Source organism: Phyllobates terribilis, unplaced genomic scaffold (genome assembly GCF_046119375.1).
Source record: "Phyllobates terribilis strain yellow unplaced genomic scaffold, ASM4611937v1 Scaffold_2__4_contigs__length_985480577, whole genome shotgun sequence".
Taxonomy (NCBI): Eukaryota; Metazoa; Chordata; class Amphibia; order Anura; family Dendrobatidae; genus Phyllobates; species Phyllobates terribilis.
In genome coordinates this window covers 946,060,330-946,086,000 of record NW_027362762.1, presented here as the reverse complement: position 1 = coordinate 946,086,000, position 25,671 = coordinate 946,060,330, and the positions used below count along the sequence as shown (strand labels likewise).

The 25,671-nt window shown below is 42.2% G+C and overlaps 1 protein-coding gene across 1 annotated transcript in view; it reads left to right on the top strand.

Annotated features, from left to right (window-relative positions):
• The window catches only part of BCL9 (BCL9 transcription coactivator), a 184,213-nt gene that overhangs the window by 94,401 nt on the left and 64,141 nt on the right, over positions 1–25,671 (top strand). The window contains exon 2 of the mRNA XM_073668508.1: positions 14,465–14,560. The gene's annotated coding sequence lies outside the window, so the exon portion shown is untranslated. The remainder of the gene's footprint in view (positions 1–14,464; positions 14,561–25,671) is intronic.

Genomic DNA, 25,671 nt, shown 5'->3' with positions numbered 1-25,671 from the left:
CTGGGTGAGGTGCAGTACCTCTGTGGCAACTGAACCCTCAGGGGCGCCACACATGTAGTATGATGCCCTCTCACACAGTGCTATGCCCCAGAGTGCCTTTGTACACAGTATGATGCTTCCTCAGATAGTACAATTCCCTCACATTGCAAACCACATAGTATAATGCTTTGTCACACAGTAGGATGCCACCACAGAGTTCCCCTTGTAGTATGATACCCCATACACAGAATGATGCCCCCCTAGTCCCTCCCCAAATAGTGTGATTCCAAAGTATCCCCCCATCCCAAACACACACACGCCAACATCACCAGAAACTCCAGCGATCATCTATGATCTATAAGCAAAACTGACAGTAAGTGTTTTGATTAATTTGAGAACAAGGCCAAATATATGGCATGCATAGTTGCCAACTGTTCAGGATTTCTCAAGACCCGAAATAGGTAAGATTTAGCCAAAACTGCTCTTTTCTAGGTGGGCAGGTGGCATTACAGACTGGGCTGGAGTAAGTTCTTGAGAGGAGCAGAGCTTAAACATCCCCAAAAATGTTGACTACCATGGGTATGAAGGTGGCTTGTTTGCCATATACTCTTCATAATCTGCCAGCATAGCCTGGCAGGTGGTTGGTGAGATCGTTAATAAGAGTGAGCAGACACACGGGTGATTGTGGATGCTTACATGTATGCCAAGTTGTAGTTGCAGGATTACATGTTACAAATGTAGATGGGGCTGACCTGCACCTAAAATTGATTACTGAACTAAACATGGTGATGTATTTCTGTACTGTCAGTGGTTCTGGTGATGTATCCTTGTACTGATAGTAGTTCTAGTGATGTATTTATGTTCTGATGGTGGTTCTGGTGCTGTATTCCTGTATTGATTATGGTTCTAGTGATGTATTCATGTATTGATAATGGCTCTAGCACTGCTTTCATGTACTGATCGTGTTTCTGGAGCTGCATTCATGTACAGACTGTGTTTCTGATCTCGTGCACATGTAGCAATTCATAATAATAACATAATGTACTTCAAGTTAAACCTGAAAAATCCTCAAAACTTAGTTTTGAGATTAATGTAGGATTTAGTTGGGTTTCTCTTTAGTTTCTGTAAAAAATCAATGTAAGTTTGGGTGTGTTCACACTGATTTTTTTTAGCATAAACTCTCCAGATCCTTCTCAAATGCTCAAAACTTGGTTCTAATGATGTATTAGTGTACTGATGGTAGTTCTGATAATGTATTCTTGTAAGTACTCCTTTAAATTTTTCTGCGGCCCTTGAGATTGGTTCAGTATGACAATGTGGCCCTTGGATCAAAAAATGTTGTACACCCCTGGCGTATGGCCAGTTTTAAAGAGGCTGTCTGCAATCAGCCAAACATAAGATACTTGCATGTAGTTATCTCTTCCTTCACCAATGTGAGTTCTGTCAGGCAGAAGCAATCTATCACTGGTAAGGTCTGAGGTCAAGTAGTAGAAGATGATCCAAAATAGAGCTAGAATTAGAAGACTGGACACTTTGGAGTCAGGAAGTTGCTCGAGAGCCCCATTATGGCCACCATACATCTGTAGCATTATCTCAGTCAGAATTAGAATCATAGAATCAATAAATGTTAGAGTTGGAGGGGACCTCCAGAGTCATCTGGTCCAACCCCCTCCTCAATTCAGGATTCACTAAACCTTCTCAGACAGATGTCTGTCCAGCCTTTGTTTGAAGACTTCCATTGAAGGAGAACTCACCACCTCTCGTGGCTGCCTGTTCCTCTCGTTAATCACCCTCACCATCAAAAAGTTTTTTCTATTCCATCCTTCCATACTTTTTAGATGTTCTCCATTCTTTTTAGATGTTCTCCATTTTTTTTTAGATGTTCTCACTCTTTGAGTCAGTTCTGCAGTTCACATGGTGGCCCACATCTATGACATCTACATCCCTGTAGGGATAAGGGAAAGGATGGTCTATATTGAGAACCTTTTCAATACCATATTTTGAAATGGGGACTAGCATGGCTTTGGTGATTCTCTGGTGAGTGGTTCCGAAGTCTTTGCAATTGGATTGGCTCACAACCAAACTGCCACAAATTACTCAAGCTTACGTCTCAAAGAAGAGCATGTTTTTCACTGTCTCCTGCTTTTGGCATAAATGTTTTTTTATTGAAAAAAAAATATTCTTAAAGGATTTTTTCCAGCTTTGAAATTATTTAACTTAAAAGTTCTGTTATTAGTTTGCTACAGTGTATCAGGCTGGGGTGTAGGCTCTTTAGATCATAGAATATTGGCTACAAAATGGTGAGGAATAGAAACATTGAGCCCAATTTAGCAAAAGGTATCACGCCAGTATTCTGGTGTAAAAAGCTTTGAAAAATCACATCATTTTTGCTCAATTCGAGGCTGTGTTAAAAATGTAGCGACTTTTGGCGTTTTCTCATCATTTTCATAAAGTGAGAGGCGTGGCGCTCATCAAATTTATAATGAGCGGAGACGTTCGCTACGTAACAAATTTTACTCCAGCAGGAATTGGAGCGCACACATGGGCACTAGCCTCTTCTCCGACGCTCCTGATTTATTGAAAGGCGTCAACATTGCCAGTCTTGATGTGTTGGGGTATAACAATGCTACAATGCTCTGAGGTATCACAGGAACCTTTCTATTTAAAGTCCGGCTGGTTTATTTCAGTCCTCATAAACCGCATCACAAAGCAAAGGCACTCAATCCAGGAGATCTGCACACCTCCATACACACAGCCATGTGTGAGACAAACAGGTCTCATTTTATCAAGTGAACCACACCCAGGGGTGGAGATATGGTGAGAGGCGTTCAGCTGCTCATAATCAACCTGTCATGGCTGATTAACCCCTTTTAGTCCTATATGTACTAAAGCATTACTCCAAGTTTATCTTCCATCCAGTATGTGACTAACAGCCACGTTAGAGGGGCCATAGGACTGGAGTAAGATTTGTGGAATAAGATTTGACGAGCAGAGCTGCAATGCCCCCGAACTGGTCAAAAATGATATGAAAACGCCAACATTTTAGCGCAGCCTCGAATTGTTCCAAAATGTTGCGACTTTTCAAAGACTTTTTATGTCACACTACTGGCGTAAAAGTTTTGATGAGTTGGGCCTATAAAGTTTATTAGAAAGTTGTAAAACTTTTTACTACAAAATCGTGTAACTGACCATCAGCGAAGTAGGATGACATTGGTGTCCTGGGAGGGAATCTTGACTTGGACAAGGGCTTCCCATCTGGGACAAACATTGGCCGGGAACGTGAAGCTCAATACCGGATCCTGGGACGGCACTGGTTACATGGTCAGTTCGGTTTCTGCTGCCCATGCTTGGAGTTTAGGTCAGGTTGGCTGTTTTAGGATTAGGTTTCTGGCGGAGACAAGCCGGCTGCGGGAGGAATGTGGGCAGTTTATTGAAAGACTGTCCCGGGAGACACCAGAAGTAAGTGAATGACTTGCTTTTGGCATTGGAATGCCGTGCAAGGCCGGTGACCTCACTGATCTTTTGGTCAAAGCCAGGCCAGAACGGTCTCATCCTGAGCTCGGATACATTGAGACGTCTTGGATTTAGCCTCTTCTGTGCAGGTCAAGTGCAGACCTGCTCCATCCTGCTCCGCTCATAGCAAAGCAAGGAGTGGAAGGTTTTAGTTTCTTTGAAGGTTAATGCATCCATTGCACTGAAAAATTAATATCTTGAAATTTGGATTTTTTTTTTTAACTATCATTGATTTTGGCAACTAGTATCCTCAGCCTTTCACAGATGCTGTACCTAACCTCCTTCTTCTCCTCCCAGAGGTGTAACATAAAGTTCCTAGACCTCTTTGCAAACTGTGTGACAGTCCCCTAGCATTCTGGTGTCCTATTGTTTAGCCGAGAAGTTTTTTGGTGCCTCTCTACTCCCATTTCTCCCCTAATTGCACATTGGGACGCCATTGGATGGCCAAGCGTCAAGACATCAGCCACATGCAACCTCCCAGGAATATTGTTTCTGGAGAGTTTCCAGGAGGTGTAGGAGGGCACTTAGAAGACTTGCTAAGTTTTTCCAGTAGTTCAGAAGGTCTCCGACTTTTCTGTTAGCTTCCCAGATATTCCCGGAGAGTTGGTAAGTATGCTACCTCTGCTGACCCTTCACACCAAGCTTTTCCAGTATCCTCAATGGCAAGTCGCTACTTTTTTATAAAGAGATATGAGGGTAGAGGATAACCTGGGAAAACCAGGAGATAAAATCCCTGTCCCTAGGATATAATGGCAGTCCTTTACCCATCTTTCCTAGAAACTGATATCATTTGGTAGTAGAAGACGACTCAAGGACTCATATTTACTAGAGATTTTTTTGTATTCCGCCTTCTACTGAAACTTCTCGTTTTGCACTTGGCGTAACACTTATAGTAACACGTGCAGCTATTCCGGGCTGCGCCTGAGACAGTGGGAATTTACAGGTTTAGCTCCGGCTGTGACTAAAGATCCATCTGTAGTCTGCTTTCAAGACTTGATGGTTTTAGTCTGCGCTGGTGCAGCCTTGGAGATTACTGTTTTGTTATCAAAAAAAGACAAAAGTTTTCTACAAGTGATACCTTTATAGGCAAACTTTTCTTTTAGCTCTGAGGCTCCTTGATCAGACAAGAGACTGAGACAAGAGCACAACGTTTATCCCCATAGTAGAAAGTAGCAAAAAGTTTCATCACTAAAAACTTAATGTAGGCCAGGCTTCATCCTTTTACAGGAGGAATAACAAAGGACCATAATATTATATAGACTTTTAAATGCTTACTAAAGGAGCTGTGTCAGGACAGGTGACATCTCATCCATAAATCCAGTGGCTTTGATTGGAGTTTTTCTCTTAACCTTTCTTCTCCATTCAGCCCGGACCATCATGAAGACTTCTCCTGATGATGTAAGAGCTGTCCAGATATCTGTGGCCCCATCACTTTTTCAGCCATCATCAGTATATATGCCAATACAAATATAATCATATCCCAGACCAGATCCCAAATGTATTCCTAAATATTCAGACAACTTAATTAATTCAGACCAGATTCCAAAAGGAATCCTGGCCTCAGACCAGACCAATGAATGAATTCGGACCCCGATCAACCCCCTCCAAACTACACTAAGCAAAATAGATCCCAGACCAGGTCCTTGAATAAATTAGATAGATAGATGATAGATAGATAGATGATAGATAATAGATAGATGATAGAGAGATAATAGATAGATAATAGATAATAGATAGATAATAGATAGATAATAGATAGATGATAGATAGATGATAGATAGATGATAGATAGATAATAGATAGATGATAGATAATATATAGATAATAGATGGATAATAGATGGATAGATAATAAATAGATAATAGATGATAGATAGATAATAGATAGATGATAGATAGATAATAGATAGATGACAGATAGATAACAGATAGATGATAGATAGATAATAGATGATAGATAGATAATAGATAGATAATAGATAGATGATAGATAATAGATAGATACATAGATATAGATAATAAATAGATAATAGATAGCTAGATAATAGATAGCTAGATAATAGATAGATAGATGATAGATAAATAGATAGATGATAGATAATAGATAGATAATAGATAGATAATAGATAGATGATGGATAATGACGCGCCCAGGGGATGGGGACGACTCGGCGCCTGGGCCTTGTTATTGCCTGATCTCGGGGGATGTCGCGGTGGTCGGCTCCCGGGCCCGTACCCTGGGGTCACTCTTAAAAGAAGGAGAAAGTTATATGGGATAGGAGAATGTTCGTGACGCCACCTGTGGTGTCTGGTGAGGATCACCAGCGCTGCGACAGTCATCTGAGGCCGGTGTTCAGGCAGCTTAGTTGGAGCGGCTCCCCACAGGTGGAGCGGGGCCTCAGGGTAGTATAGAGAGGGATGCAGAATAGAGCGCTGGCGGGTGCAGAGCCGCAGAGGAAAGAACAGACAGAGGCAGTAGTTGAGCTCATCCAAGTCTTTACTCACGGTGGTGTGTAGTCAGCTCAAAGCTTCTCTCTGCTGTCACACGACGAGCTGCGGCCGCCAGAGTGGGGTTCCGCACACTCCAGGTAGTTCAGGAGCGCTTGACAGGACCCCGCTCTAGTGTGTTCCTCTCTTGTTCAACTTCTCCCGCCTTGTGTCCCCCACTGAGTCCCGTACGGGTACTGCGATGTCCCTTGTAGGTAACGTGTAGTTCCCGGACCGACTGGGTGCCCTTCTTGGTGACTAGTGGTGAGAACGTGGCGTAAGGCCGGATCCCTCTGGATAAACTCAGATTAGGGCATAAAGGTGGCGACTCCGCTCCGTCTGTATCCCCCTGGGATCCACATAAGCCTCCGGACTTTTCCGACAGAGACGTAAACTGCAAAGTCAGATAATCGGGGACCGGTACTCCCTCTTGCGGCAGGGTCTCTCTGGCTGGGTCAGAATAAGGTATGCAGGTGGCGACTCCGCTCCGTCCGCACCCCCTGAGATCCTTTCGCCTGTGGAGCCTACCTCCTCTGCTCCCCTCCTAGGCCTTCTTGCTTAGACCCTGACCAGGGACAGAGCCGGTTATAACTCTGCCCCAACCCCCCCGTCTCGAGGCCTGAGACCGGGGACCGTGGACCCTCAGCCGGCTGCAGCCTCGTGCCGACTTGCCGTCCCAAGGACCCACAACCAAAGACCTTGTTATTAAAATGGCCTCCAATTATATAGAATTCTAGTAAAGTGCTTAGGTAAATGCTTCCTCCACCCTCACTCACTACGTGGTTCCCCCTTACTTTGGTTCCCCCCATCTCCTCCATTCAGGCCCGAGGCAGCACTATGGTGCTTTAGGCCCCCTTCAGAACTGGAGTGGTGTAGTGTTAAGTGTGTGGTTGGGGTCCTGAGTGATGCTCCATCCTTACCTGGGAGAGGAGATACCACACCTCGTTCTGAGGTGCAGTACCCCTGTGGCGACTGAACCCTCAGGGGCGCCACAATAATAGATAGATAATAGATAACAGATAGATAACAGATAGATAATAGATGATAGATAGATAATAGATGATAGATAATAGATGATAGATAATAGATAATAGATGATAGATAGATAATAGGTAGATAATAGATGATAGATAGATAATAGATAGATGATAGATAGATAGATGATAGATAATAGATGATAGATAGATAATAGATAGATGATAGATAATAGATAGATAATAGATAATAGATAGATGATAGATAATAGATGATAGATAGATAATAGATAGATAATAGATAATAGATAGATGATAGATAGATAGATGATAGATAGATGATAGATAGATGATAGATAGATAATAGTTAGATAATAGATAGCTAATAGATAGATGATAGATAATAGATAGATAATAGATAGATAATAGATAATTGATGATAGATAATAGATAGATAGTGAGAGATAATGTTAGAGAAAGATGAGATCTTGCCATGAAGCTTTTAAAACTGAAAACCCCTTTGGTCTTCTAGGGGTCCGGCGTGCACCTTCACCTCCAAAATAATTAAGTAGTCGCCCCTGGATGCAGAGCAGAGGCAATTACCATGATGTACACTAAGTGTTCCAGCATGCTTCACCCTGGATTAACCTGGCATCCCGCTGCCCCTGGGGTATAGGAGTTCTACAAACCTGATTTACAATCTCTACAACTAATTGCCATTCACTGTCTATCAGCGCAGTCTGTTGCTACAGCAACCGATCACCGCTCCGCCACTTATATCATTGTTATGATTTTATTCTCATATGAAACGGAGTATTGACTGAAAATATTGAGGAAACCAGAAATTCTGCACAAACCCTGCACTACATAATGTGCGAGAAATCATAAAAGATGGAAGAGAATTAGGAATATCTGTCTGTCTCATGTCTATCTATCATCTATCTATTTATTCTCATATCTATCTCATTTATCCATATAATCATCTATATATTATCTATTATCTATCTATTATCTATCTATTATCTATCATCTATATATTATCTATCATCTATCTATTATCTATATATTATCTATCTATCATCTATCTATTATCTATCTATTATCTATCTATTATTTATTATCTATCTATTATCTATCTATTATCTATCTATTATCTATCTATTATCTATCTATATATTATCTATCATCTATTATCTATTATTTATTATCTATCTATTATCTATCTATTATCTATCTATTATCTATCATCTATTTATTATCTATCATCTATCTATTATCTATAATCTATCTATTATCTATATATCTATTATCTATCTCTTATCTATCTATTATTTATTATCTATCTATTATCTATTATATATCTATTATCTATCATCTATCTATTATCTATATATCTATTATCTATCTCTTATCTATCATCTATCTATTATCTATATATCTCTTATCTATCTCTTATCTATCTATTATTTATCTATTATCTATCATCTATCTATTATCTATCATCTATCTATTATCTATCTATCATGGACATTCAACATTTTTTCTGGACAAACTGAAAAACCAAAATGAATCATTCCAGTAAGTGATATTTCTGCAGCTCAGGCTTCTGATATCAGCCCATTAGCAGAATATACAGTAAAATGATGATAATTATAGTAATCACAATGATCATCACCCCGAGCGTCAAAACAATCACAGACGCCTCAGATATGGACAGTAGAGAAAAGTGCTGTATTTTTACAGATGGACCAACTTCTGGACAGTCGGAAACTCTGCATCTACCTCATATCAATCAATCAATTTATTATCAATGTATTTGTCAAACTGTTCGACCAACTAGTTATTAGTTACATCTACACTTCCCCCCCCTCCAGGAGCTTTCCTGACCTCCCATTCTACATCCATAGACATTAATATGGAGTCAACCCCTCTGCAGATATCTCCTGCTCTTCTAGGGAGGATTTCTACAAGATTTTGGAGGCGCCTGTGGGAATTTTTGTCCTTCATCCAGAAGATCATTTATGAGGTCAGACCCTGATGTTGGGGGGAGGTCAGGCTCACAATATCTGGTCTAGTTATTAGATAAGGCTGAGGTCCGGGCTCTGTGCGGCCGCTCATGTTCTTGCCCTCTATGTCTGTATGGAGCTTGTGCACTGGGCACAGTCATTGGCAACAGAAAAGGGTCTTCCCCAAACTGTACCCACAAAGCTTTAAGCTACAATTGTCCACAATGTCTTGTGCTGAACTATTAAGATTTCCCTTTACTGGACTAAGGGCCCAATGCTGACCCCTGATAACAAGCCCATAGCATTATCCTCCTCCACCATCTGTACAGTGTAGTTCCTCCTGGAATCACCAAAGCTAGACTCCTCTATCAGAGAAGTGCGATCCGTCATTTCACAGAACACGTCTCCTCCAGAGTCCAGTGGTGGCGGCTTTACACCACTCCATCCATCGCTCGGCATTTTGCTTGGTGATGTACGACTGCATGCCATGGAAACCCATGTCCACATAGATCAACTATATGGCACTATTATTTGGTCACTATATGACTGGCAGTATTATTGGGGTATGTATATGTAGGTAGATTATGGCATCACTATGTTGGCACTGTGTATTGACCACAGTCTATGACATTGTCTCTTCCATCATATTAGAAGAAACTTGAATTGTCTTGGCTCACCTATCCGAGTCCTTAACAAACTTTTATTTTTATATTACGTTCTTCCACAGACGTGTAAAAGAAAGTCACAATTTCTATAACAACCACTGGCAATTAATTAATTACTCCGAGTCCCAGGAGAAGAGAAGCCGGGGGTGGATGTATAGGTTACATTACGTGTCGCAGATATGCCTTCCACACTACATGACAGTAAATGTATCATCTCAAGCAAACTTACTGGATCTTAAAGCATCAAGAAATTTTCTTTTAGAAAAAAAAGTTGTCTTTTTTTTTATGAACTTTTACATTTTTATCTTCCCAAAGTTTCTTAAAAAAAAGGGGTTGTCGGCTATAAATATTCATTTTTTCTTTGTTCGAAGAATTCGCAAAAAAAATTAACAATGGGGCATTTTTTTGGTGGGATCTTCAGCAATCAGCTTAAAGTTGTGGCAGCAGGCTCTTTACTTTTCCACAGTGCCACCACATGGCAAAACAAAGCATTGCGCAGTTACCATTGAAATCAATGGAATGTTTATGCAAAGTTTAGTCCTCCAGAGAGAGAGATGTTCTTTGTAGCCACCCTCTCTTCTGTATATACTCAGAACAACCTATCTGGGTATTTCTATTTATTAAAAGGGTTTTTATAAATCATTAATATCAGATTAATTAATTCATTAATTGATGACCATGGCACCCGGACTGCATAGGATGGAAGTAAACGCTGTATTGAGCCGGGACACCACTGGTCCATACACTAGTACTAGTAGTAATTTTCGGGTAGTGCAGCTCAGCTTCTATTCATTTCAATGGGAGCTGAGGTGCAGTCCCTAAGAATGGCCACAACATGGTGCACAGAGCTGAGAACATCCCTAGGCCGTTGGCTCCAAGTATTAGCTGAGCCGTTGATGTGTCTGGTGCTAGACCACCATCGATCTGATATCAATGACCTATCATAAGGATGAAGTCTTTAAGAAGGAATTTATGACCCACATTTATAACCCTGAAACGTAGACTAGAAAAGAGCATTGGCCATCCCATAAGAGTAATAATAAAGTATATAGGATATTATACAGGATATTATATGATAGACTGTCAATCATGTACTCCATGAGAACCCCTTTAAGAATGTACAAATGTCTGTGTTCGTACCAGACACAGACATTTGTATGGACAAGCCACTATGTCTGTGTAGTGAGGAAGAAGCACTCGGTCTGTTTCCTATTCTGGTCAGCACAGATGCCAGTCAACCATTGCATAGGTAACCTATCCTTACACAAGGACATCAATATTATTGTCCTAGAGCAATGTTTCCCAAACCCCATCCTCACGGCCCCCACAGGTCATGTTTTCAGGATCTCCTTAGTATTGCACAGGTGAGAGAATTCCTGATGCCTAGATGATACTTCAATCACCTGTGTAATACTAAGGAGATCCTGAAAACATGACCTGTGGGGGGCCATGAGGATGGGGTTTGGGAAACACTGTCCTAGAGAAACCCTTTAATTGTTACCACCAAAAGCAAAAGTCTTGATATTTAAGAGCGATTTTTTTTTTATTATAGAGGGATATGCTTTGTAAATGTATGGTAGAATATTGTATTATAATAATTAAGGATAATCGACATTGGAAAGAAAAGAAAAGTAGGTACCGTAAAGGGGTCATCAGGAACCCCTCACATATGAAATATTAGTACATAGTACATTGTACTAGTACTTTAGTATTAATGAATCCCAGTCCTGCACTCCATGCACTTTTTATAGCTGAAGCTGGCTAGTTTTGATTGAACCCTTTTTAAGAATTGGATTTTTTTTAGCAAAAGGCAGACCCCATTACGGTACTCTAACTGCAAAAAAAACACTTAGATTCCTAGTAGTTAGATGACTACTATGAGGAGGTTCCATAAAAGTAAAGACAGGGGTGTACTAGGAGATTAAGGGTTGGTACTGGTAAACCCAACCACACCTCTAACTTCCTGTAACAGGGATACTTGGAATATATTTGTCCCATATTCTTCCCATTATTTTTGTGTTAATAACACATGTCCTTGCTTACTAGCATTGTGGCGTTTGAAGAGAGGGGATTTCTGCATAGCTTCTCACCACCTCAGCCCAACCTGGGCCTAACCATTCTTTCTTCAGTCGCCCCATGGTCGCTGCATTGGGCTGGATTTGTAGACGGTTTTATCTAATTTGTAAAGGGGTTAACTCTTGGTTGGAGTAGAGTTGGACAAGCTCAACCTTCACTGCATTCATTGTCTGTGTGACTACTGGAGAAATTGAATACAGTGCGCCACTATTTTGAGCATGCTCACTTCCGCTTTAAGCCAGGGCACTGCAGAGCCCATTCTTGTGGTTCTGACCCACATTCTTGGTATCGCTGGATGTCACAGCTGTCAGACCCCCAGTGATCAGTAAGTAACCCACCATCCTATGGATAAGGGATAACGTGCAATCCTGGGAATAACCTTTTAAATGACTCAAGGTGCCCCCATCCTCCTGTAGCCGCTTTGGATCCCATTCGCTTCACTTCCGATCCTTTGTGGATGTGAATAGAGCTGTGTGCGGGAGGGGGGCTCTTAGATTAATCATTTCACTAGCTAAGGCGGCACCCTTTCCAGTTATGGCCCATGCATCGACAGAGAAAGGAGCTGGCTTAGTAGCCAGTCCCCGTCACATGCTCAAAGGAAAGCAGAAGATCAGAAGTAATTTTACCAGTACATGGAACCGGCGCGGCTTTCAGAAGTTGAAAAACAATGTTTTATTGTTGTGTTACTTTCGACCACTAATTAAAAAATCCTGAGGATATAACTTTGGTGCATTTCCATTTATTTCTGAAGATATCGTACAGTCTGTGAAAACAAAAATAAAGGGGTGTCAATAATGGTGAACTGCAGATAAAGGAACAGAGTTGCGGAGAGATCTTGGGTACAGATATTCTGTAAAGACTCCGCACTGAGAATACATGGAGCTCCCGCTGAGTCACACGGATGTAGAGAGCACTTATCACTTTATAGCAGATACGGGAGGATGATCGGGAAAACATTGCATCCTCTTCAAAAAGAGATTTCGCTGGATGGAAAACCTGATCCTTCCACTCCACTAACTTGTATCTCCGTAACACTGGGAGCATTGTTTGCTCCTCTCCTGGGATCATGTTTATTTCCAGTCTCTGCTGCCCTACAGTCATTAGTCAAGGCCAAGCGGACATCACAGCGGCTGTAAAGGGGCAGCATCTCTGTGCCGCGCAACGTCATCACCATCCTCATAACCTACTGGGAAGAGATCGGGATTCCCTGGCTGTAGCCATCCTATAAGTCATTATCGACCCTATAACGAGACTTGCCACATGACTTAGTATAAAAGCGAAAACCAGAAGCTCCATCTGCAAACACTTGTTTCAGAGTGTTTACCCCTCCTCAGTGCAGAGCAAGAGGTCTGATTTGACTGGATGAGAGGCCTCTGACTAGAGTATAGTCTAAGGGGGAACGTTTTTCCTTGTGGAAAGTTCCAATTTGACATAAGGAGACTTATAGGCAATACTCATGTGAGAAATTAAAATGCAAATTGTTCAGAGAGGAAGAGGAACTCAAAGCCACCAAGAGTTCTGATTTGGCTGGATGAGAGGCCTCTGATGAGGTTCTAAGAGAGAACATTTCTTTTTGTTGAGAGTGCCAATTTGGCGTAAGGAGACTTATAGGCCATTCAATACTCGTGTGAGAAATTAAAATGCAAATTGTCTGTTCAGAGAGGAATTATAGCGCCACCTATTGGAATTAGCAATTCTAAAAGTTAATATTGACCCTTTAACCAGCCTTGTCACATGACGTAGGACAAAAGTCAAACTAGACACTCCATTTGCAGGCACATGTTGCGGGGTATTTTCCCCTCATCAGTGTAAAGCAGGAGGTCTGATATAGCTGAAGCAGAGGCCTCTGAGGCTCTAAGGGGTAACGTTTATCCTTGTGGAGAGTGCCAAGTTGGCGTAAGGAGACTTATAGGCCATTCAATACTCGTGTGAGAAATTAAAATGCAAATTGTCTGTTCAGACAAGAACTCTTGTGCCTCCTATTGGAATTAACAATCCTAAAAGTCAATATTGACCCTTTAACCAGCCTTGTCACATGACTTGGTTAAAAGCCTAACAAAACACTCCATTTACAGATATGTGTTTCGGAGTGTTTTCCCCTCATCAGTGCAAAGCAAGAAGTCTGATTTGGCTGGATGGGAGACCTCAGACAGAGGTTCTAATGGGTAATGTCTCTCCTTGTGGAGAGTGACCTGCCTGAGATGCCAGTGTAAGGAGACTTATAGGCCATGCAATGCTCCTCTGGGAAATTAAATATGCAAATTGTCTCTTCAGAGAAGAAGAGGACGAGAACTGTTGTGACACCTATTGGAAGTAGCAAAGGGCAATCCCCCAAACACTTGTCAGGATAATAGCCAAACCAGACACTCTTTTTTCAAAGTCATCTGCCTAGGCTTGTTAAAGGGTCGATATTAACTTTTATGATTCCTACTTCCAATAGGTGGCGCTAGCGTTCTAGACCTATTGCTCTCTGAAGAGGTAATTTGCATATTTAATTTCCCAGAGGAGCATTGCATGGCTTATAAGTTTCCTTTCCGCAAGGAAAGACGTTACCCCTTAGATGGGCACTTGGATACTTGTAGGAAAAATGTGAGGACTTTTCATTTTTGAAACAGCGCCACCCCTGTCCATAGGCTATGTCTGGTACTGCAGCTCAGCTCCATTCTCTCCAGGTTCCCGTCTTGTTTAGGATGTTAACCCTCGCAGATCAGATTATACTTTGATATGATTGATATTTCACGATTACTTTCCTCTCCTATTTTGCAGAAACCATAGAAGACTTTGGTGGAGTATCAGTACCAGGATTTAAACTGAAGATGGCGCTGGTGTGGGATTGTTAATAGTTTTGCAGAGCTCTAAGGGGTAAGTCCTAATTGTTATATATTGATCCCGCACCTACAATAAGTACAATTTGCAAAGTTTTTAAACATTTCTTAAAGTTTTCATTGTAAAAAAATCTCATTTTGTCAGAAGAGTCCTCCATTGATAAGTTAATTAGAGGATTCTCTCCATCAATGGGCTGGAAACTGTGAAGGAACCTAGAAGCTAGTGATCAGTTTGCCTACAGCACTCCTGCAGGTGATATTGAGTATTACACAGTTTTTCAATGGACGCAATGATCTGTCCATATAATGTATGGTCATGCCCGGTCCTCCAGAATAGCGGATGTTCTTTGTCGTTGCTCTGACCTCTGGTAACAGATGGAGATCCTGAATGGTGGACCCCACTCTTTTTCCTCTATAGAATGGTATTGGGAAGTTGATTTTCTAAGCTAAACGCCCCTTTAATGTTACCAACATCATCACTTAAAGTGACCCTTGAACACTTCCGTATCTCACAAGAAACCTTGAAGGAAGCTCCAATGAGTTTGAAGAACTTGTATCTTACAGGTCCATAGGTTCAACCAGGTGCCCGAGAAGACCCCAAAACTCCCCTGTGCCAAAAGACTTACAATTGAGACATGGTAGATGATGGAGACTGTGAGCATTAAAGGGGTTGTCCCGAATTAGCAAGTTTATTACCTGTCCTCAGGATGGATGATAACCTGCTGATCGCTGGGATCGCCAACGATCAAGAGAACGAGGCTCCAAAGGTCACTGCAATTGTCCTATTGAGAAACTTCACCGCCCCATTCTTGGGATCGTTGGGTCCCCGAGAAGTCAGCAAATGATCAGTTATTCTGTAGAGAGAAGATAATTTTATAATTAAGGACAACTCCTTCAAGTTAGACGTCTGGGGTCTGGAGATACGAGTGAATGGTAGATCATATGTTATCAGTAATTATACAGGAGGAGGAGGTGAGCTGTGACATCACCAATTGTGAATGGTGGATCCTGTGTTATCTACTGTATATAGAGGTTTTATCCGCCATTGTACAGGAGGGGGAGGAGGTGAGCTGTGATATCACCTATTGTGAATGGTGGGTCCTGTGTTATCTACTGTATATAGAGGTGTTATCAGCCATTGTACAGGAGGAGGAGGTGAGCTGTGACATCACCTATTGTGAATGGTGGATCCTGTGTTATCTACTGTATATAGAGGTGTTATCAGCCATTGTACAGGAGGGGGAGGAGGTGAGCTGTGACATCACCTATTGTGAATGGTGGATCCTGTGTTATCTACTGTATATAGAGGTGTTATTGGTCATTGTACAGGAGGAGGAGGTGAGCTGTGACATCATCTATTGTGAATGGTGGATCCTGTGTTATCTACTGTATATAGAGGTGTTATCAGCCATTGTACAGGAGGAGGAGGTGAGCTGTGACATCACCTATTGTGAATGGTGGATCCTGTGTTATCTACTATATATAGAGGTGTTATCAGTCATTGTACAGGAGGAGGAGGTGAGCTGTGACATCACCTATTGTGAATGGTGGATCCTGTGTTATCTACTGTATATAGAGGTGTTATCAGCCATTGTACAGGAGGAGGAGGTGAGCTGTGACATCACCTATTGTGAATGGTGGATCCTGTGTTATCTACTGTATATAGAGGTGTTAGCAGCCATTGTACAGGAAGGGGAGGAGGTGAGCTGTGACATCACCTATTGTGAATGGTGGATCCTGTGTTATCTACTGTATATAGAGGTGTTATTGGTCATTGTACAGGAGGAGGAGGTGAACTGTGACATCATCTATTGTGAATGGTGAATCCTGTGTTATCTACTGTATATAGAGGTGTTATCAGCCATTGTACAGGAGGAGGAGGTGAGCTGTGACATCACCTATTGTGAATGGTGGATCCTGTGTTATCTACTATATATAGAGGTGTTATCAGTCATTGTACAGGAGGAGGAGGTGAGCTGTGACATCACCTATTGTGAATGGTGGATCCTGTGTTATCTACTGTATATAGAGGTGTTATCAGCCATTGTACAGGAGGAGGAGGTGAGCTGTGACATCACCTATTGTGAATGGTGGATCCTGTGTTATCTACTATATATAGAGGTGTTATCAGTCATTGTACAGGGGAGGAGGTGAGCTGTGACATCACCTATTGTGAATGGTGGATCCTGTGTTATCTACTGTATATAGAGGTGTTATCAGTCATTGTACAGGAGGAGGAGGTGAGCTGTGACATCACCTATTGTGAATGGTGGATCCTGTGTTATCTACTATATATAGAGGTGTTATCAGTCATTGTACAGGGGAGGAGGTGAGCTGTGACATCACCTATTGTGAATGGTGGATCCTGTGTTATCTACTGTATATAGAGGTGTTATCAGTCATTGTACAGGAGGGGGAGGAGGTGAGCTGTGACATCACCTATTGTGAATGGTGGATCCTGTGTTATCTACTGTATATAGAGGTGTTATCAGCCATTGTAATATCGTCTCTTCTGATGATGAAACTACTGAAAAGTTATCTGTAAAAAGCAGGAAATAAGAGTCTAGTATTTCACCTAGTGACCAGTATGAAAATGTCAAGATTTCTGATTTTAGCTCAATTATATAGATAGTGAAAAAAAAATAGGATTTTTTTAAAATAAAATATTTACCTTAAAATGTAATTTTGAAAGATAATTTCCCTTTAACATTATGAATCATTATTCCACTTTCAGGAAGTAAATATGATTAGCGAAAAGTTCTAGACGTTTCTGATACTTTCTTACATTTTTCGAGATTCTTTGCTCTTCACTATTCGCCCCCGCAGATACCTTTTAGCAAAACGATGGACGGGCAGATGTGTTACCGTCCCTTTAAGTAGCGATAAGACGTTCCGGTGTATAGACGGAGCGACAAACAAGATAATAATATTAGAAAAAATCCGAGGCTGGAAATGTGGCTGAAATGTAATCCATCTGTGCACAAGAGCGGCTCTCCAGCTCACCTCGCCCGACCCCGGCACAATCTACATGGAATTAGCCCTTGTTTCACACAAAATTAAAAATGACGAGAAAAGCGGCGTCCGTTCTCCGGAGGGGCTGAGCGGCCGCAGTGCTGCGCCTCGCGCCTTCACTATAATGGTAATTAATGTCATGACATGAGATGAATGTATTGGCGGAGATGTGGAGGTGGAGGAAGGATTCGCTGCAGAAGCCCCCGGGTCACAGCCACGACGGGAAACGGGAGAAAAGACGATTCCTATCAGGAAGGTTTATTAATTCTCTGACCATTAAAGGAGCAGACAAAAGTGTTGTCAGGTGGGGGGAACAATAAAGGGGGTGCGCACTGCTATACTGGGGGACGTGTATCAATATGGCGGCATGTCCGCCAGGGTCTCCATCAAAAGCAACATGTGCGGACCCCAAATGGCAAGTGATGAAGTAGCTGAGGTGTATGATGATGTTCTGCAGCAGCTGAGGTGTATTATGAGGTTCTGCAGCAGCTGAGGTGTATGATGATGTTCTGCAGCAGCTGAGGTGCATGATGAGGTTCTGCAGGAGCTGAGGTGTATTATGAGGTTCTGCAGCAGTTGAGGTGTACAATGAGGTTCCGCAGCAGCTGAAGCGTATTATGATGTTCTGCAGCAGCTGAGGTGTATGATGAGGTTCTGCAGCAGCTGAGGTGTATTATGATGTTCTGCAGCAACTGAGGTATATGATGAGGTTCTGCAGCAGCTGAGGTGTATTATGATGTTCTTCAGCAGCTGAGGTGTACAATGAGGTTCCGCAGCAGCTGAGGTGTATTATGAGGTTCCGTAGCAGCTGATATTTATAAAGAGGACACGCAGGTCTTACTAGGTGGTCCCGCAGGAGGAGATAAGTGGTGCCTGTGTATCGCCTCTCCATGACACAGGGCACCGCTGACTGGCGCCATTTTTCTATTACGGTTTCACAGTGAGGTTTGTACATCAGGAAATCCTGGTGACGTATAAATGTGATGGACGCCTCCGCCGTGATGTGAACAGACACTAAGCAGTGAGAAATGGGGTGTGTGCAGAGGACAGAGCGTCCATCTGAGGTTGTGGAGGAAAAAGTGGCTTTTCTGGATGCCAGACATTCCTGCTCCGCTGATGTCAGACGCACAGATTTCCCCGGCTGCGGTGAGACCGGGGTGTAAGCAGCGCTCATGTCCTGCAGCCCCCGCCGAGGACTCACCTAATCTGGAGGGACGATCCCTACACCCGAGGGATGATCCCTACACCCGAGGGACGGTCCCTACACCCGAGGAACGGTCCCTACACCCGAGGGACGATCCCTACAACCGAGGGACGGTCCCTACACCCGAGGGACGATCCCTACAACCGAGGGACGATCCCTACCACCGAGGGACGATCCCTACCACTGAGGGACGATCCCTACACCCGAGGGACGATCCCTACACCCGAGGGTCGGTCCCTACACCCGAGGGTCGGTCCCTACACCCAAGGGACGGTCTTTACACTCGAGGGACGATCCCTACAACCGAGGGACGATCCCTACACCCAAGGGACGGTCTTTACACCCGCGGGACGATCCCTACAACCAAGGGACGGTCCCTACACCCAAGGGACGGTCCCTACACCCGAGGGACGACCCCTACAACAGAGGGACGACCCCTACAACAGAGGGACGACCCCTACAACAGAGGGACGACCCCTACACCCGAAGGACGGTCCCTACAACAGAGGGACGGTCCCTACACCCGAAGGACGGTCCCTACAACCGAGCGACGATCCCTACAACCGAGGGACGATCCCTACCACCGAGGGACAGTCCCTACACCTCGCCCTGATCCCCCGTCCCTCCGTCCCGCTTCCCGATGATTTGTCCGTTTCTCACTGCTTATTATTTCCCGTCCTGTAGATTTCTACTTGGCGCTTATATCGCGTATATTAGGATCATGGGTGCAGAACATCGGCCTCTGCTTCTGCTCAGGAGGGCCGGTGCGCGGGAAACATTTTCATCCGTCTTTACCATCCTCCGCCTGTCATCCTCTTTTCTCATAGGATGGAGCTTCTCCTAGCAGAGGTGTGCGATGGACGGACGCTGCCGGATGTCATCATTCTGCCGGCTGCTTGTTTTTTCGTTCACCCATTTGGTTTGATCTGTGAATCGGATCAAATCATGTTCTGTCCGTAAAGAAAAAAAAAACGGATGAGATGAGTACACGAAAATCAGAGGCGTGAATGTGGCCGCCGTTATGTGGCGAAACCGGAGATGGGAGCAGCCAGAGAAAAGTTTTTTGTAGCATGTGACTTCTGTAAAAAGTCAAAAAACTTAGATAAATGGATGGATAGATAAATAGATAATAGACAGATGATAGATGATAGATAGATAATAGATAATAGATAGATAGATGATAGATAATAGATAGATGATAGATAATAGATGATAGATAATAGATGATAGATAATAGATGATAGATAGATAGATAGATAGATAGATAGATAGATAGATAGATAGATAGATAGATAGATAGATAGATAGATAGATAGATAGATAATACAACCCCTGGCAAAAATTATGGAATCACGGGGCTCGGAGGATGTTCATTCAGTTGTTTAATGTTGTTGAAAAAAAGCAGATCACAAAGTTGCCATTTGAAATGACTTTAGTTTTGTGCCATGTCTGATCTGCTTTTCTTCAACAACATTAAACAACTGAATGAACATCCTCCGAGCCCGGTGATTCCATAATTTTTGCCAGGGGTTGTAGATAGATAATAGATGATAGATAATAGATAGATAATAGATGATAGATAATGGATAGATAGATGATAGATAATAGATGATAGATAATGGATAGATAGATGATAGATAGATAATAGATGATAGATAATAGATAGATAATAGATGATAGATAATAATAGATGATAGATAATAGATGATGGATAATGGATAGATAGACGACAGATAATAGATAGATGATAGATAATAGATAGATAATAGATAGATAATAGATAGATGATAGATAATAGATAGATGATAGATAGATAGATAGATGATAGATAGATAGATGATAGATAATGGATAGATAATAGATAGATGATAGATAGATGATAGATAATGGATAATGGATAGATAATAGATAGATGATAGATGATAGATAGATGATAGATGATAGATAGATGATAGATAGATAATAGATAGATGATAGATAGATGATAGATGATAGATAATAGATAGATGATAGATAATAGATGATAGATAGATAATAGATGATAGATAGATGATAGATAATAGATAGATGATAGATGATAGATAGATGATAGATGATAGATAGATAATAGATAGATAATAGATAGATAATAGATAGATGATAGATAGATGATAGATAGATAATAGATAGATGATAGATAATATATAGATATCTATCTACCATGGGGACCAAAAGTTTTGATGACAAGTGTGATGACTTCTGTCTGGTTGTGGTGACGCCATTTCTCTGGTGATGAATATGCTGTAGGTCTGGTCATTTAATTAAAGAAAACTGACGGCCAGAAGTTTTGCATCTACTATTTATTGATCACAACATAGAGAGTAATTCATCGCTTACAATGGCATAACTTAGTATTTTTCAGCATAACCTCTTGCTTTAATTCCTGCACCGCGCCGACAGGGCATTGAAGCCACTCGGGTATTGAAGACATCTTGAGGGATCTTGCTCCGTTCCATTTGCAAATCTGCAAACAATTCTTCTTTATTGCTCTGGGTACGGGCCCCTACTCGTCCCCTAACTCATCCCAAAGGTGCTCTATAGGGTGTAAATCAGGTGATTGGCTCGGCCATTGCAACAGGTGAACATTTTTCTTTGCTAACCAATTTGTGACTAAATTGGATGTGTGCTTAGGATCATTATCTTGCTGGAATTTCCATCCGCTGCCTACTTTGGTTTTACCATGTGGCAGCGTTACATTCTCCAGTATATCCTTCTACATGGTAGCATTCATATTTCCATTAATTCTATCCAGAGGGCCAATGACAGAAGTATGAAAAAAAGCCCCAAACCATGACATTGCCTCCACCATGTTTCACTGTAGGTGTTTGGAATCTTACATCATTAAGTTTTCCAAGTGGGCGGCATATATAGTGCTGCCATCACTACCAAACAGATTGAACTTGGATTCATCCGACCACAACATCTTAGACCAATCTGTCTCTTTCCATTGGCTGTGTTCTTTGTTCTTTGGCAAACTCAAGTCGGACCTTCCGGTTCTTTGCAGAGATGAAAGGCTTCTGGACTGGACCTCGTGCATTCAGCCCTACTTCTCTTAGCCGTCGCACCACAGTTTGGCGACTCACTTTGACCCCATATTCTTCGTTCATTTTGTGTGAAATCTGTACAGCACTTTTATGGACATCAGATACTGACTTTTTCTTAATAATGTGATCAGCTCTGGAGGACGTTTTCCATGGTCGTCCACTTCTAGGTTTGTCGGCTGTTCCAGAACCTTCTTTTTCTTTCTTTAATCAACGTGACACTCGACTCTGAGAACAGGTGAATTCCATGGCTCCTCTTTTTGGCTTTTGCCTGACTTCACCCTCAGAATAATCAGCTTCCTGACATCTGGGGATAAATTAGTCTTCGTCTTTGTCATGTTTTAACCTAAAAACACACATAAAACAAAGAATTGTAGGCAAAATTCAACTACCCATAACAAAATATGCAAAACATTTGGCTCAGCAAATCTTCAAAACTAACACAAAGGGATAAAACAATGTCAGACACAACTTTATTCCTTATAGCTGACAACCACATTTTCTTCCGGTTTACTAAAATCACCAGGAAAATGGCAACAACCAGACAGAAGGAATCACACTTTTAAAAAAAAAAATGCTAAACTTTTGGTCGCCACTGTATCATCTATCTATTATCTATTATCTGTCTATTATCTATCTATTATCTATCTATTATCTGTCTATTATCTATCTATTATCTATTATCTGTCTATTATCTATCTATTATCTATCTATTATCTGTTATCTGTCTATTATCTATCTATTATCTATCTATTATTTGTCTATTATCTATATATCTATCTATTATCTATCTATTATCTATCTATCTATTATCTATTATCTGTCTATTATCTATCATCTCTATATTATGTATTATCTATCTATCTATTATCTATCTATTATCTATCTATCTATCATATATCTATTATCTGTCTAGTATCTATTATCTATCTATTATCTGTCTAGTATCTATTATCTATCTATCTATTATCTATCTATTTTTTATATTACATAGTCTCATTTCTTCTTGCTTTTTTAGTCTTTTATGTTCTTGAAATATTACTGTTCTGTTCCAGAAACTGTAAGGGATTTCTTGGAAAAGCCTGGTTAGCACAGGAAATCTCTTGTCTGAGCTGTGGAGCAGAGAGGTTCGCAGTGCTGGTGCTCACACGGCGTCAGACTACCCGGCAGAGCCGACTTTTCACACCAGGAAAGAGGGCACCGCACACAGTCCCCCTGGGCGAAAAGACTGAGCGCACTGTGTAATGAGCCGCAGCTGGGGAACGGCTGCCTTATCCCAGACCGGGGATTTTCCTTGTGTGTAAATCCGTAGATGTAAATATTGTCTAAGGAAACATAACAGAGACGAATATTCATTTCACTTTTTATATATATATTTATTTTGTATTTATTTTATGTGTTTATGAATTTTCATTTTATTGTTGTATATGTTTTGATAATAATTTATTAATTATGTGTCACTCTATTTGTGACTAGAAAGGGGACTCCTAATCCTACATCCTTCAAAGCAATTTTGTGTCAGAAAATTATTTTTTTAATGACAATTTGTTTTTTTTTTTAATTTTCCATTTTGCTATAGATATTAAAAAGAAAGAAAATTCCACTAGAACTTTTACTAGGTTCAGACTATCTGTTATTTTCAGCAGTCACATGACAACAATAGACTGCCTCTTATCCTATTGACTTGTATACAATTGTCTGGGCACTCTCTGATCTCGACAAAGGTAATTGTGAAGGGAGGAGGAGGAGGTGGGCTGTGACATCACCTATTGTGAATGGTGGATCCTGTGTTATCTACTGTATATAGAGGTGTTATCAGTCATTGTACAGGAGGAGGTGAGCTGTGAATTCACCTATTGTGAATGGTGGATCCTGTGTTATCTACTGTATATAGAGGTGTTATCAGTCGTTGTACAGGAGGAGGAGGAGGTGAGCTGTGACATCACCTATTGTGAATGGTGGATCCTGTGTTATCTACTGTATATAGAGGTGTTATCAGTCATATTACAGGAGGAGGAGGTGAGCTGTGACATCACCTATTGTGAATGGTGGATCCTGTGTTGTCTCCTGTATATAGAGGTGTTAGCAGTCATAGTACAGGAGGAGGAGGTGAGCTGTGACATCACTTATTGTGAATGGTGGATCCTGTGTTATCTACTGTATATAGAGGTGTTATCAGTCATTGTACAGGAGGAGGAGGTGAGCTGTGACATCACCTATTGTGAATGGTGGATCCTGTGTTATCTACTGTATATAGAGGTGTTATCAGTCGTTGTACAGGAGGAGGAGGTGAGCTGTGACATCACCTATTGTGAATGGTGGATCCTGTGTTATCTACTGTATATAGAGGTGTTATCAGTCATTGTACAGGAGGAGGAGGAGGTGAGCTGTAAAATCACCTATTGTGAATGGTGGATCCTGTGTTATCTACTGTATATAGAGGTGTTATCAGTCATAGTACAGGAGGAGGAGGTGAGCTGTGACATCACCTATTGTGAATGGTGGATCCTGTGTTATCTACTGTATATAGAGGTGTTATCAGTCATAGTACAGGAGGAGGAGGTGAGCTGTGACATCACCTATTGTGAATAGTGGATCCTGTGTTATCAGCTGTATATAGAGGTGTTATCAGTCATTGTACAGGAGAAGGAGGTGAGCTGTGACATCACTTATTGTGAATGGTGGATCCTGTTATCTACTGTATATAGAGGTGTTATCAGTCATTGTACAGGAGGAGGTGAGCTGTGACATCACTTATTGTGAATGGTGGATCCTGTGTTATTTACAGTAGATAGAGGTGTTATTGTGGCGCCCCTGCGGGTTCAGTCGCCAGAGAGATACTGCATCTCACCCAGAGGTGTGGTACCCCACTCTCAGGTAAGGAGGGAGTACTACCAGGGACCCACACACCCGCATCCAATACACTCCACTTCAGTAGGAAAGGGCGAGATTGCTCCTAAGGGAGAGCACAGTCCCTGGTCCCTAGCTGGAGGGTGGAACCATGTAGTTGGTGTGTGTGGAGGAAGTAGATCAGTGGAGCACAGACAGGAAGAGTATAAGAAGGAGGGGAACCATCTAGAAGCAGCTCAGTCAGGTCGAGTCCTGCTCAGGAGAGCAGTGGAGGAGGTCCAGGCTCCTGGCTCCAGTGCTTGGAGCAGGAGTTGAGTGGAGAGAGAGGAGTCGGGCCGAGTCTGAGAGGCCCAGGAGGAGAGTGTGATAGAGGACGGGAGCAGAGGGAAGGCTCCAGAGACAGAGGGGATCCCAGGGGCACGGTGAGTGCAGTAAGCCACCCGTGCGCCCGAATCTACCAGGACGTGGAGTGATCAGGCTGCAGAGGGGGCCGGCCCGTAAACTAGTGGACAACAATCAGGCTCAGCTAGATAACCGGAGGCTGCTGTACTTGCAAGGTGCAGCTGCCAACCACCACAATTACATCGCTGAAAAGATGGCCACAGAGGGTCCCAGGGGACTGCACGTCACCCGACAAGACCCGAGGCTACCGGCTTGGGACACTGATCGTGAGGCGCAGGGCAGGAGGGCGAGAGCCAGCGCAGGAAGATGACTGAGGAAGGCACACAGAACGGGGTCCCGTTTAAGTACTCCTGAGATACTTGAGAGTTGCTGAACCCCTTCCCTGGAGGACACAGGACGATGTGGGAGGTTACACACTGGCCTTGTAACCTGGAGTCTTGAACAACTGTGAGTAAAACCTGAAGACTGCACCCCACTGTGTCCTGGAATTATTGCTGCGCCATCACCAGCCCTGCACTACACAGCACCAGCAACAACATCTACCTCATAACATCACTATATCCTGCCCTGGAGCTGAGCTCTACCTGTTGAGAGCTGAAC